At 39.1% G+C, this 11,813-nt stretch overlaps 1 protein-coding gene across 1 annotated transcript in view; it reads right to left on the bottom strand.

Moving 5' to 3' along the window:
- The window catches only part of bcar3 (BCAR3 adaptor protein, NSP family member), an 80,065-nt gene extending 69,560 nt beyond the window's left edge, over positions 1–10,505 (bottom strand). Inside the window, exon 1 of the mRNA XM_036579180.1 lies at positions 10,236–10,505. The gene's annotated coding sequence lies outside the window, so the exon portion shown is untranslated. The remainder of the gene's footprint in view (positions 1–10,235) is intronic.
- Between the last annotated feature and the right edge of the window lie 1,308 nt (positions 10,506–11,813).

The following is an 11,813-nucleotide window of genomic DNA, read 5'->3' on the forward strand; positions in this document are numbered from 1 at the left end:
TCATGGCTAAGGAGGATGAGCCACAGTCACACACCGCCTCAGAGCTGGACCTGAACCTCCTGCATACTCAGACAGCATTCCTTCTTTGAAAGGCAGAAAGTAATGTTACGATAGACCAAATTAGAGTGTTTGTATATGATCCCAACATAATGGTTGGCTGCACTTCCAGGTGGATAACTTGAATTCAGTCAGCACGGAAGAAGCTTCCCTCCTAGAAAAACCAGCACAGACCGGCATGGCTGCTCATTAGCAAAACCTGTGTGTGTTGTGTTTCGGATGCTGGTATGCTGGTCACCAGACCAGCATAATAAAGCAATAAGCCCCCATCCCCATGATAAAATCACAGTAATGCATGGCCTCGAGTGGCTTATTGTTTTTATAAAATGGCAGCCAAAATAAAACATGTTAAAATGCAATTTTTAGAACATTATTTAAAGTTATTATCAATAACAATCAACATAAACAAGTATTCCACCAAGAAACATTGTTCCTTTGAAGTATGAAATCATTGCCACGCAACCTTGGACTGCTGAATGAAGAGAAGATCGTTCTGTTGCCCATCACTGTACAATGCAGTCATTTTATTTTTTTTTCCTTTTGTCAAATAAAAATGAACCTATGATAACATAGTACTATTTACTGCAAAAACCTTTTAAGTGCTTTATATGCACTTTTTGGTCACCAAATTACCACTGGGAGTCTTATATATCACCTGTCTAACAGCGCTCCTTTTCCCATGCTGGGGCTAAATCTCAGATGCTCCCTGCTCCCTACGTAGTGCACGACGTAGGAAATTAAACACTGGCTCCTGCACCCCAACAATGCATAATATAGCTAAAATATTAATTTGGGATCTAGCCACATCCATACTTGACAAATGGTGCACTATTTGAATTTCAAAACCTACCTTGCACACTATTTAAGGAATACAGAGCCGTTTGGGATAATAAATCTTTTCAAATATTGAACACTTCTTTTTCATCTGCTAAAATAGCATAATCACTGTGGCCAGTTCTGCCTCTGCAGCGCCCCCTCTGGTTTAGCTCTGTTATGTAAGCAGAGATGTCCACAAGTCAACTTATGCCAAGTTGATTCTTGAGTCTTTAGTCGAGAATTTTAGTTTAGTCCCATTATTAGCTGGAGGCCTTTACAAACATAAAACCCTATTAAAACCTGTCAGGTTCAACACAGCTTCAAATAACAAGTCTTTGACTGAAGAAAACCCCTCAGCCTAAACGACAGAATTTTAGTGCCACAGTAAACACGGTGTTTAAAGCCTGTCAACAAATGTTTCAGATATTTAAGATTTTGTTTCAACATATGCCACAGAGTAAGTGTTTAGTAGTATTATGTACGCTGATCAGCCATAACATTAAAACCTCTTTGTATCTACACTCACTGTCCATTTTATCAGCTCCACTTACCATATAGGTGCACTTCGTAGTTCTACAATTACAGACTGTAGTCCATCTGTTTCTCTGCATACGTTGTTAGCCCCCTTTTACCCTGTTCTTCAGTGCTCAGAACCCCCACAGGACCGCCACAGTGCCGGTATTGTATGGCTAGTGGATCATTCTCAGCACTGCGATGACACTGATGTGGTGGTGTCGTCTTAGTGTGTGTTGTGCTGGTACAAGTGGATCAGACACATTAGTGCTGCTGGAGTTTTTACACTCACTCATCTGTTGCTGCACAGTTTGTGTTGGTCATCCTATAGTACTTTATCGGTGGTCAAAGGATGCCTACAGGATGCTGTAGGCTGGATATTTTTGGTTGGTGGACTCTGTCCAGCAGTGACACTGAGGTGTCTAAAATCTCCAGCAGCACTGCTATGTATAATTTACTACAAAGACTATAGAGATCCAAAAGGAATTCCTAAAGTTTATTTTTTTACAGCAATTTCAGGCTAAACTGCATTTGTTCCATAAATTTTAGCCTGGTCTGCCTTTCGAACATGGCACAATACACTGCAGCCTGTCACCAATGTCATTTACATATAAACAGTCTTACAAGAACCATAACAAAAGCATAACTTGTTGAAAACAGAATTACAGGTGTTTTGGGCACATAAAACCACACAAATGTCGTAGAATGACTTAGGGGACAATAATAAAACACATGTAAAATGTAGAATATGAGCCTGTAGTGTCCTTTCTGGAGCGTCCCAAGCTCCATGATGCTTTGAAAGGCCGAAAGGTGAAAGAAACTGAGCGTGCTATGCCATCGTAGTTTCGTAATAGCTGCAACATGGTGATAACTAAGAGATAAACATCAGAACACGCTGCGTGCTTTTAGGCATAATGGGTATGTGAGTAAGAGGGCCGTGCTGTCTTACTCACTCAGCTCAGTATGTCCAGTACTGTCAGGCAGAGGTGAGTAACTCTGGAGCCCAGTTTGTAAGCTTAATCCCTGTCCTGGCCTGGCTGACCACAAATGAAACACCAGCGCAGTCTAGTATCTCACAGCTCAGTGTTTGAGTGATTCAGCCCAGACCAAAGAGGATTTTTGCAATACTTCATTTTGTAATATCACATTTTGTAATTTTACATTTTATAATAAATGTTTTTATTATATATAATACTCATGTTTTAAAAAATCTCATTAAAAACTACACTACATTCTAATATAAAGGTTAATTTCTTTTGTTTAAAGAACGTCTTCCAGAACTGTAAAATTTTCAAAAATGTACCCTATTTATATATATCAAATATATATAATACGTATATATTTGTCTCATTCCTGCACTATATATATTTCAAAGTTTCTGCATAAATCAATTGTTGAGGTTGTTAAACAAAGTCATTCAAAATGGTCAAATGTGAAATGGGTCACTGTAGAAAGACTTACAGACTTAGTTTTTCTTTGTAGTAGTTTTGATAGGAACCAGCGGTCACAATATTTACAATGCAAATATAGCCATTTTATTCAAAACCACCAATGATCCTAAACACATCTTCTGAGTTTTGTATGTAATACTGATAGCTAAGTAGGAGTAAATTAAAAAAAAAAAAAACTTTCTTTGGGGACTAGTTTGCCTTACAATATGCTACATGTACCTCTCTGCCATGAACAGATATATAAAAATCCATTTTAGGTGACAATCTTATCTAAAAATTATTGTATTGTCTCAGGCAATAGTCAAGATACTCACAACCATTTCTTATAACAACTTTTTGTAAGGGAGCTATAAGAAGCATTATATTTTGTTCACTGTTGTGAACAATTCCATAAGTTTCTCTAGAACAAAGCATTTCACATTAAACCACTCTGAATGACTTTGTTTAAAACCTAAAGATCTAGTTATGCAAGCATTTTGAAAAAATCATGGAATTTTCCTTTTAAAACGTCTCTACCTATAAAAGGCTTTCAGTGGAGGATGTCTGTGAACACTGTTCTAAAGAAATCTTTGCTAATCTTTAAGACTTTTCCATTCATACTAGGCATACCCTGCATGACTGAAACCTACAGTAATTAAGTGTTTTTTCCACTGGCATGCACCCCTCGCGTTAAAAAAGATGCTTTATATAACCGCAGGCTGGTATCTGAGATGCCACTGCATGGTGGAGATTGGGTGCCCCGCTTCAGGCAGCAGGCGCTCCACACTGTGTGTGGCACAGAGACAGCTGTTGGCTGTAAAGGAATGCAGAGGTATAACAGCCCCCCTGCGGCTCAGGATTACGTCAGCCAGAGAGTTAACGGTTAACTTTCCCTTCTAACCACAGATGACGAATATGTGAAACAGAGGGTAAAGACCTTCTTAATTAATCTATTTTATCATGGCCTTTTAGAACCATTACACTTCTACCCCTTATGACCTCCCACTGAAAGGTTACGGCCATCCTTCTTTGTTATATGCACTCTGTCCCTCTCTGCACTGCACACTGTCCTTCACACAGATTCTACATATTTATGACACTCATGAACACACAAATGCACTCCCATAGCAATCAACCTCTCCAGGCCCCGCATACAAATATGTTCTTTCGTAGCAACTGTTGCGAAGTTAGAAGCAAAATCTCAACCTAATGAGAAACTACAGCAACTCTGTAATTGTTGTGTACAATTTAGAGAGTAGCATTCATTTCAATTTGTGTTTATTTGTTGTTTTTGTACTGAAAGGTGACACTGTATGTTTCAGACATGCAGAGTGTGCCTAGTATGAATGTAATAATTTGTTGTGTAATCAGGTTCATGATAGGATGGAGGCAAATTCATTGCCATTTTCAACTTGTGTAGTTCAGATTAGCTACAAATGTAAAGCTTAGCTTGGTAGAGTAGCATTTTAAACTGGAAACTCAATGCTAGATGTTTAACCAAAGGAGCATGAAACATGCCTTGATGGGGCCACAATATACATCCAAAATGAGCTTGATTTTCTTGGCATTTTTCCTAATTATATCCCCAATTTAGTCATGTCCTAACCTACCCACTAGCTAGGTCTTCTCAAATCACACAATACTTCCAAAGCTGGAAGCCTAGCATGAGCATCCTCTGAGGAACGTAAAGCACAACCATATCGTATCATAACTGTTAACGGAACGCCATTGGACAGCTAAACACACTTGAAGGAGAATGCAAACTGCCAGTCCTGTAACATCAGCTAACAGTTGCCTGGCATCACACTGAGTGATGGAGAGATAGGGAGGACCATCCTACCCACCCATGAAAAGCAAGGCCAATTATGTTCTCTTGGATTCCTGGCAATGAATGACTATGGCACCGCCGTCACTTCAGGGCCAACGTTTAGACGGTTGTGCCGCTAAGAAGCCTCAGTGTGCCTGAGTTTAAAACATAAACTCTGTATAGCCCTGCCTACTAACTGCTCCATACTGGGGCACAAGGTTAAAAAGAGGCAGTGAAATAATCAAGCTCATGATGGCAATGAAGAAGAGATGGCAACAATAATAAATAATAATAAATGAAGTTCTTTCCCAGCAACGCATTCTAAATAGGTGTTATTTTACTCCGGTGAAGAAAATAGAGTTTGTCCAATGATAACTCGGACTGTACATGCATATTGCAGCCACGTCACTGCATGTTTTGCACTGCATCTTCTTGTATACTAATGTAGTGGTAAACAATCTTTCAGTGTCTCCATCTGACCGCTATGGCTATGGTCATTGTTGAAGGAAGTCTCTCCACAACACGTCTAATCTAACACAAATTTACATCTGGTTTTAAAAGGCAAAGGAAAATCTAAGCAAAATTAGTTGCTGCAAGTTGCTCAAACTTTCAAAATTCAGAGGAATATGTACTTTTTGCACTACCCCCCCACACTTTGCGCAGCCCTTCAAATTCAAACAAATTTTACCGTAACTAACTTTAACTTTGCATTTACTTTGCATTTACGGCTTGTGCAGCAGTTTTGTACATAACTCATGGGCCAAACACATCTGATTTGTGCCTCAAACAGCGGCAAAAAGCTTAATACATTGTGCCATCAATGTAGTGACTCTAAAGAAAGACTGCTGCAGTTTCTCATCAATGGGATTTTTACTAACATTGTATAAAGCTTGTCTATGCTTGCAACAGCAGTTGTGGAGAGGTCAATTATAGTATTATCTTTTATGATAAGTCTCCTTGTTTTTCCCTTTCCTTCTGTTTTCACTCTCACTTTTCAGCTTTTCAAGGCACCAGCAAATTGTTCCTGACATTATTATCTATCACTCTTTCTAACAGACGCACACACACAGCCTGACTGTCTCTGCCTCGCACATTCTGTCATCTTAAGGAGAGTTAAAATGCCTTTGTTTTCTAGGAAAGCCATTACTGTAATCTCTATTAAGACTGGCCCACACTGTTCACATGAATGCTTTTGTTGAAACAGCCTCACTATTGCCATTCATCCTTGTCAGCCTTTTTTAAAATAAGCCTTTATGTGCCCATTATAAGTTACTTTCATACAGATTAGTTGGAAATGATTATGCAAGAGTATTAAGAGCTGATGAAGGAACTGTATTAGGAACAATAACAGACCACCACCAGGTCACATTGTGCTTTTCTTTCTTCCCTTCATGCAGCTCAGAAACACGTATGCCACCATAAACAGCTTTCGGAGAACACAGAGACATTCACAAACACAGAGGCGCTCACAGCATAAGGTTAAACACATGAAGGAGGAGAATATTCAGTGCATTTCAAAACAACAAGCTGACTATTCTCATCTTGGCCTCTCACGGGCCAGTCACCCCCCACGGGAGCTGGTGGGAATCTTGTGAATAATGCAGTTCCCCTTTAATTAATTCAAACCTGCTTAGTGGGGACAAAAGCCGGGGTGAACGCGTGGGTTTAAAGAGCTCTCAACCCAGAGCCATGCATCAAGCACAACAGTCATTTGGAGTGTGAGAGTGAAAGAGGAGGCCTTCTGGAGTTCTAATGGAATGAATCAAAGTCCATAAGAACACAGAAAAGCCAAGAACAAAGCTGAACATTCTGCTTGGCAATTCATTTAATAGCACTACTTTCTAATATAATGCACATAGTTAAACGTATGTAATCTATACTGTTTATATAGATAGTATAGTATAGTATAGTGTAATATAGTATGCTATAGTATAGTTAGTGTTAGCCTTGAGCCGAAAACTGATGTTGTTGAATATTGTGATAATTAAAATAAATAGATTGCAAATAAAAGAGCAAATAAAGAGCAAATTATTGTATTTTCACTCTTTTCTCATGCTTTGTGAGGTTTTTTTTATTGCTTCACCCTTATTGACCATTCCTTTTATACAATTATTCTAATTTATGGTTCATTCAAAAACAGATACAATAGAAAAGATTGCACTTAATTAACTAGTATGCTATACATACAGAACATCACCGACTAATTAACAGCACACATAAATACTTTGAACACCATTTGGAAAGATTACAATGTACATTTTCAATGAAAATAAAAATTCCACTACGTGAGATCTGCTCTCCAGTACAGAGTAAAATGGACAAGTTCGCCCAGAAGATGGGTGCCAGTGTGCTAGTTTAACAGTATTTTGGTGGCGAACCAAACTAATGCAGAGAAACACTGGATGTTAACAGTGTTACATGCTCACTGTACAGAATTCAGTTATCCTTATAAATTATCAAGTAACATTAGAAGGTAGCCCATATTGGCATTGAGGAAAATACAAGTTATTGGGTATAGCTCTGTAATGCTCACGTTACTTCGTAACTGAGTTTGGATCACGATAATAATGTTTATCGCAACAATTCTGCAGACAATAATTGTTTGTCTAAATGTACATTATTGCCTTAATGTAACTAGTGTAGAATAGTATAGTATTATCGTTAATAGATTGATGTATCATAAACAGATTTAAGTGCGTTGGTAGCAGTATAACTTAGTAGCAGTATGCAAATAAACCTATGAGTTGATTCATTTTATACTTGGTCATTAATTAGGCTCCACCTATAGATGTGTACTTTTGCAGCAACTGTTGCAAGACTAGACAAGCTTAATAGAACATTCAACATAGGAGACTGACAGAATACATATATTTCGACTGATATTTGTTTTGGTTTTTCCCTTTTTTTGTCATGTAATCAATCTAATGTTAACATGGTGGCAAATTCATTATTGTCATTTCCAAATTCCTTAGTTTTAGTTAGTTACAACAACATAGTCCAGCTCAGTAGTGTAGTGTTTGAAACTATACATCAGGTAGAAACTCTATACAAAGTGCACTACAGTTTCTCGTTGGGTTGAATGATATTTTTGCCCAATGTTTAAAGCTTGAAACAGCTATTCTATGAAATAATGCATTATTAATTAATTCTAACTGAACTCTGTTTCTATTTAAATTCAATGCATCTATTACAACCTCACTCAGTTCTGCTTGTAGTTGTTCTAGACTATCCACTGCCAGCAACATCTCTAACAATGGAAGAGCCTTAAAAATAGAATCTGTTCCATGCGAGCAGCAAATCAGAAGTAGACAAAACACTAATGATCTAAAGTCTCCATTGTAGGCTGCTGCTCTTCTCCCCACTGAGCTGGACATATGGCTAGCCATACATCAACACACTCCCTCCACCCTAGCCACAACACTTTCACCATTCAGCTCTTTTCTACCATGATACAGAGCCATAAGAGCGGACAGCCGCAAATCAAAGCTTAAGTATCCTCATAGTCTGCTTTTCCGGAGAATGGCTGACCGTGACGCTCTTATCAGCGTAGGAAGTGCAAAAATACACGCAAAGCTGTGAACGCAACACGCCCATTCACCCAAAGGCGTGGAGCCAGGAGTCATATCCGCCTCTCAGCCACTGGGCTAAAAGTAGCTGTTTTAGCCACGCTACAAATGAACAAATGCTTGAGGAAGAACAAAAAGTCAGAATTAGATAAAGGAAGCAAGTTTTGACGAGCGTAAAGTGACTGCCACTCACACATTGATGATTATTATGGCCCCTGGCCAGTCTTTCAAAGCAAACGACACTGAGGAACAATACTTTTCACAGACACTTGCTTTGTTTGGGGTTATGTGGGGGGGTGTTATAGAGAACATGCTGCTATGGTGCGTCCTGCAGCGCTGCATTCAGATTGTGAGCCAAAACCAAAAGATGGGAGGCATATCCATCACAAAGTTATTAAAGCTCTCAGCGGTAGCTGCCACTCTAGTCCATAGAAACAGTAGCACCCCCCAAATACATACACAGCCCCTTCTCAGCAATAAGCAACCGATTCACAAACATATAGAAACAAATGCACCACCGCAGCAGACTCAGTAACTGACTCTAACACATTCATGCAATTTACATCCAATTGAAAGTCACATCCAATAACACTTAAAATTTGAACATGGCACAAATGTAACATCATAATAATTGAACACATTGTCACGATACACATGCATCAATATGTATCACATTATTTCATTTATCAGCAGTTTGCAAACCAGCAAAGTAGTGCCAATTAGAAAAGGCTATGAAAAACAGAGTACATGATTTGTTTGATACAGCAATCACTAAATGAACTAGATGAAGAAACAGGAAGAACTATCAAAAAAACAACTGTCAAAAATAAATTCATAAAGTAAAATAATGGGATAACGGGCTGACATACAGTCAGCTGCGTGTTACTACATAGTTATAAAGTGACAATAGACTGGCCCGCCCTTAATGCCTGGCATGCAGAACAGTAACACTCTATTTTGAGAGCCCCCTATAGATGCTCTACAGATGCTCGCCTTGTCTTTGACTAACATTCAACTAAATATATATTAAACTCAACCAAACTTTAAATTGAAAGAGAAATTCCACCGAATTTACAAACTGTTAAGTCATCCAGTGTAGTTTGACGTGAAGTAGTTCATTGTAGAGAAACTTACCAATCAGATTTGTTTACAGTGGTGGTGGTAGGAACCAGGGGTTACAATGTCTACAATATGTAAATATAACAGTTATACTTACTATCCAAAATAACCAGTGACCTACACATCTCAAAGCTACCATAAAACAATATCTCAAGCACTAGGCAGAGTATTCATAACCGTTTCATGTAATAACCTGAAGCATTAAATGCTTGAGACGTCTGGCCCCTATCACCCCTCATGTGAACGATTCAGACTTGGTAAATTTCTCTAGAATAGCGCATTTAACCTAAAACCACTCTGAAACACTTAGTTCACATCTTTTACTGATGCAGTCTTTTGAAAGACAAGTGGAAACCCACTTTACTGTAACATAATCTATCAAAACGTATCCCAAATCTAATCCCAACCCCAACACTGCTGAAAATCAGATGAGTTTTCCAGACAGTCTGCTTGCAATTTAAGATAATCTCTAGTATTGGGGACTTGCAAAATAAAGTGTGAACCATTTTGTTTACCAAAACAATACAAAAGTGCGGAAACAGAGTAGATAAATACTAATGTGGTAAATGGAGTCAGTAATGCAGTACGCATAGCACAATATTAGACAGATTGAACAATCAAAACAATAATACAAAGTGTATTTGAAGAAAACTACAGAGAGTATTGCATGAATGGTGTCTGCGGAAGGCAGAGTAAACAAAGCACACATTTAAAAAGCACATTCTGCAGGTGGTAACAAGCTATTTTACTACTCACTTGAATACTCTGAATGAAAGAATACAAAGCAAACGTTTAGTTTAGATAACCAAAAGTAACGTTTTACATCAATTCAAACTTTAAAAAAACTTTTGCTCTGTTCCAATTTTTTCAGCATAGACAACACATCAAAACTCTGTGTCTGTAACAAGTTTCAACTCTGAAGCTCACCTGTCTGAAAGTACTCCGCAGTGTCCCGATGAACACAAACAGATGTGTATTTTCCCGTCTCCGAGTAGCAGGTAAGAGCAGCTCACAGTGCTGTAGCTGGCATGCTCAACTACAGCTGAAACTCCCACTGACGAACAACAACAAGACCAGCGTGCAACAGCTTTTAACAAACAGCCCAGTTCCGCAGACCACGCCAAACTGTGCCGGTGGTTTTCTCCTCAGGAGTCTTAGGATCTCTCTCTCTCTCTCTCTCTCTCTCTCTCTCTCTCTCTCTCTCTCTCTCTACCCCTCTGGGGAGTGATTTAGGATTTCCCAGACACACCCTCTTCACTGGGCAGAACTTGAGGAGTCGTCTCACACACCCAGTTGACTAGTCAGCCCCCCACTGCCCCCACTCCCGGCTTCTGTCATCCTCTTTCTCTCTCTCTGTGTCCTCAGATTACTCAAACACAACCTCTATTCAGTCATACACAGCTTAGCAGCCTCTGTCATTCATCACAGCACTGCTACTGTTAAACAAAGGCTTCCCTTCTGATTAATGACCTGTTTCAGGATAAAACAGTTCAGGCCCCTCAAGCCTTATAAGTTCAGTAACTATTACAGCAAAGTCCAACTAGCGCTAACCTGAAGCGCTGACTGAAAGCAAACTGAGGCTGTGGGCTATTAGTGCCTGTGTTGACCGTGGGGAGTGGGGGCAGACTGCTCTGGCTGTCAGTGGAAAGCACACTTTCCCCTCTCTTTGTCCTCAGATTCCTCCTCATTGTCTGCGGGACGATAACAAACAGTGCAGCGAGCGCTCCTTCCTGACTGCAGCCTGAGAGGAGGGCCAGGTGACTGCATGCTTTTGTTTTCACTCCTTGTGAGGTCCTGAAAGCTCTGTTAGAATCATCAGATATAGACTTCAACAGGAATGGGGCAGTATGAAAATGGCTGGGAGGGTTACTCTTACAGATTACTGATTATCTGTTTAAAAATGTAATTGTAACCTAATCCGAAGGATTACTCCACTAAAAAATTTAATACGATTGCTGTACGTTACTTTTGGGTTATATGTCTTTTTAAAGTCATATAATTGAATGTCATTACAACTTTGACCAACATCTGTGTTCTATCTGCTAAAAGGCCTGTACCAGCTCATAGGGCTTTACATCAGAGCATCGCTGTTTGCAACGTAATTTGTAGACTGGTAGTTGTGATAGCTAATCACTATCGCTAGAGTGGAACAGGAAAACTCCAATAAGAAGCTGGCAAAAAAGAAACTAACTTCAGCCTTGTAGATTTAATGCTGGTAGTATTTTTTGATAAAGAGATTTAGGCTATCAAAATATCCTACCTAGAACTTTTATGTACAGAGCAATCTATAAATATGCATAAATATGTGCTACAGTAGGACATTCCGACCCAAAGCTTAGTTACGTCAAATTAGCATTAGCTTGCATGTAGCGATATTAGTATTACGACTCTTTAACAACCTCATAATTCAGAGGCTCTAGTGATATTCAGGAGAAAAACGTACACAGGACAAAACGTATCAGGTTCTGAAAATTTTAATTTACCACAGGGCGCAATTTTTCAAAA

Source organism: Colossoma macropomum, unplaced genomic scaffold, assembly GCF_904425465.1.
Source record: "Colossoma macropomum unplaced genomic scaffold, Colossoma_macropomum, whole genome shotgun sequence".
In the NCBI taxonomy this organism is placed as follows: domain Eukaryota; kingdom Metazoa; phylum Chordata; class Actinopteri; order Characiformes; family Serrasalmidae; genus Colossoma; species Colossoma macropomum.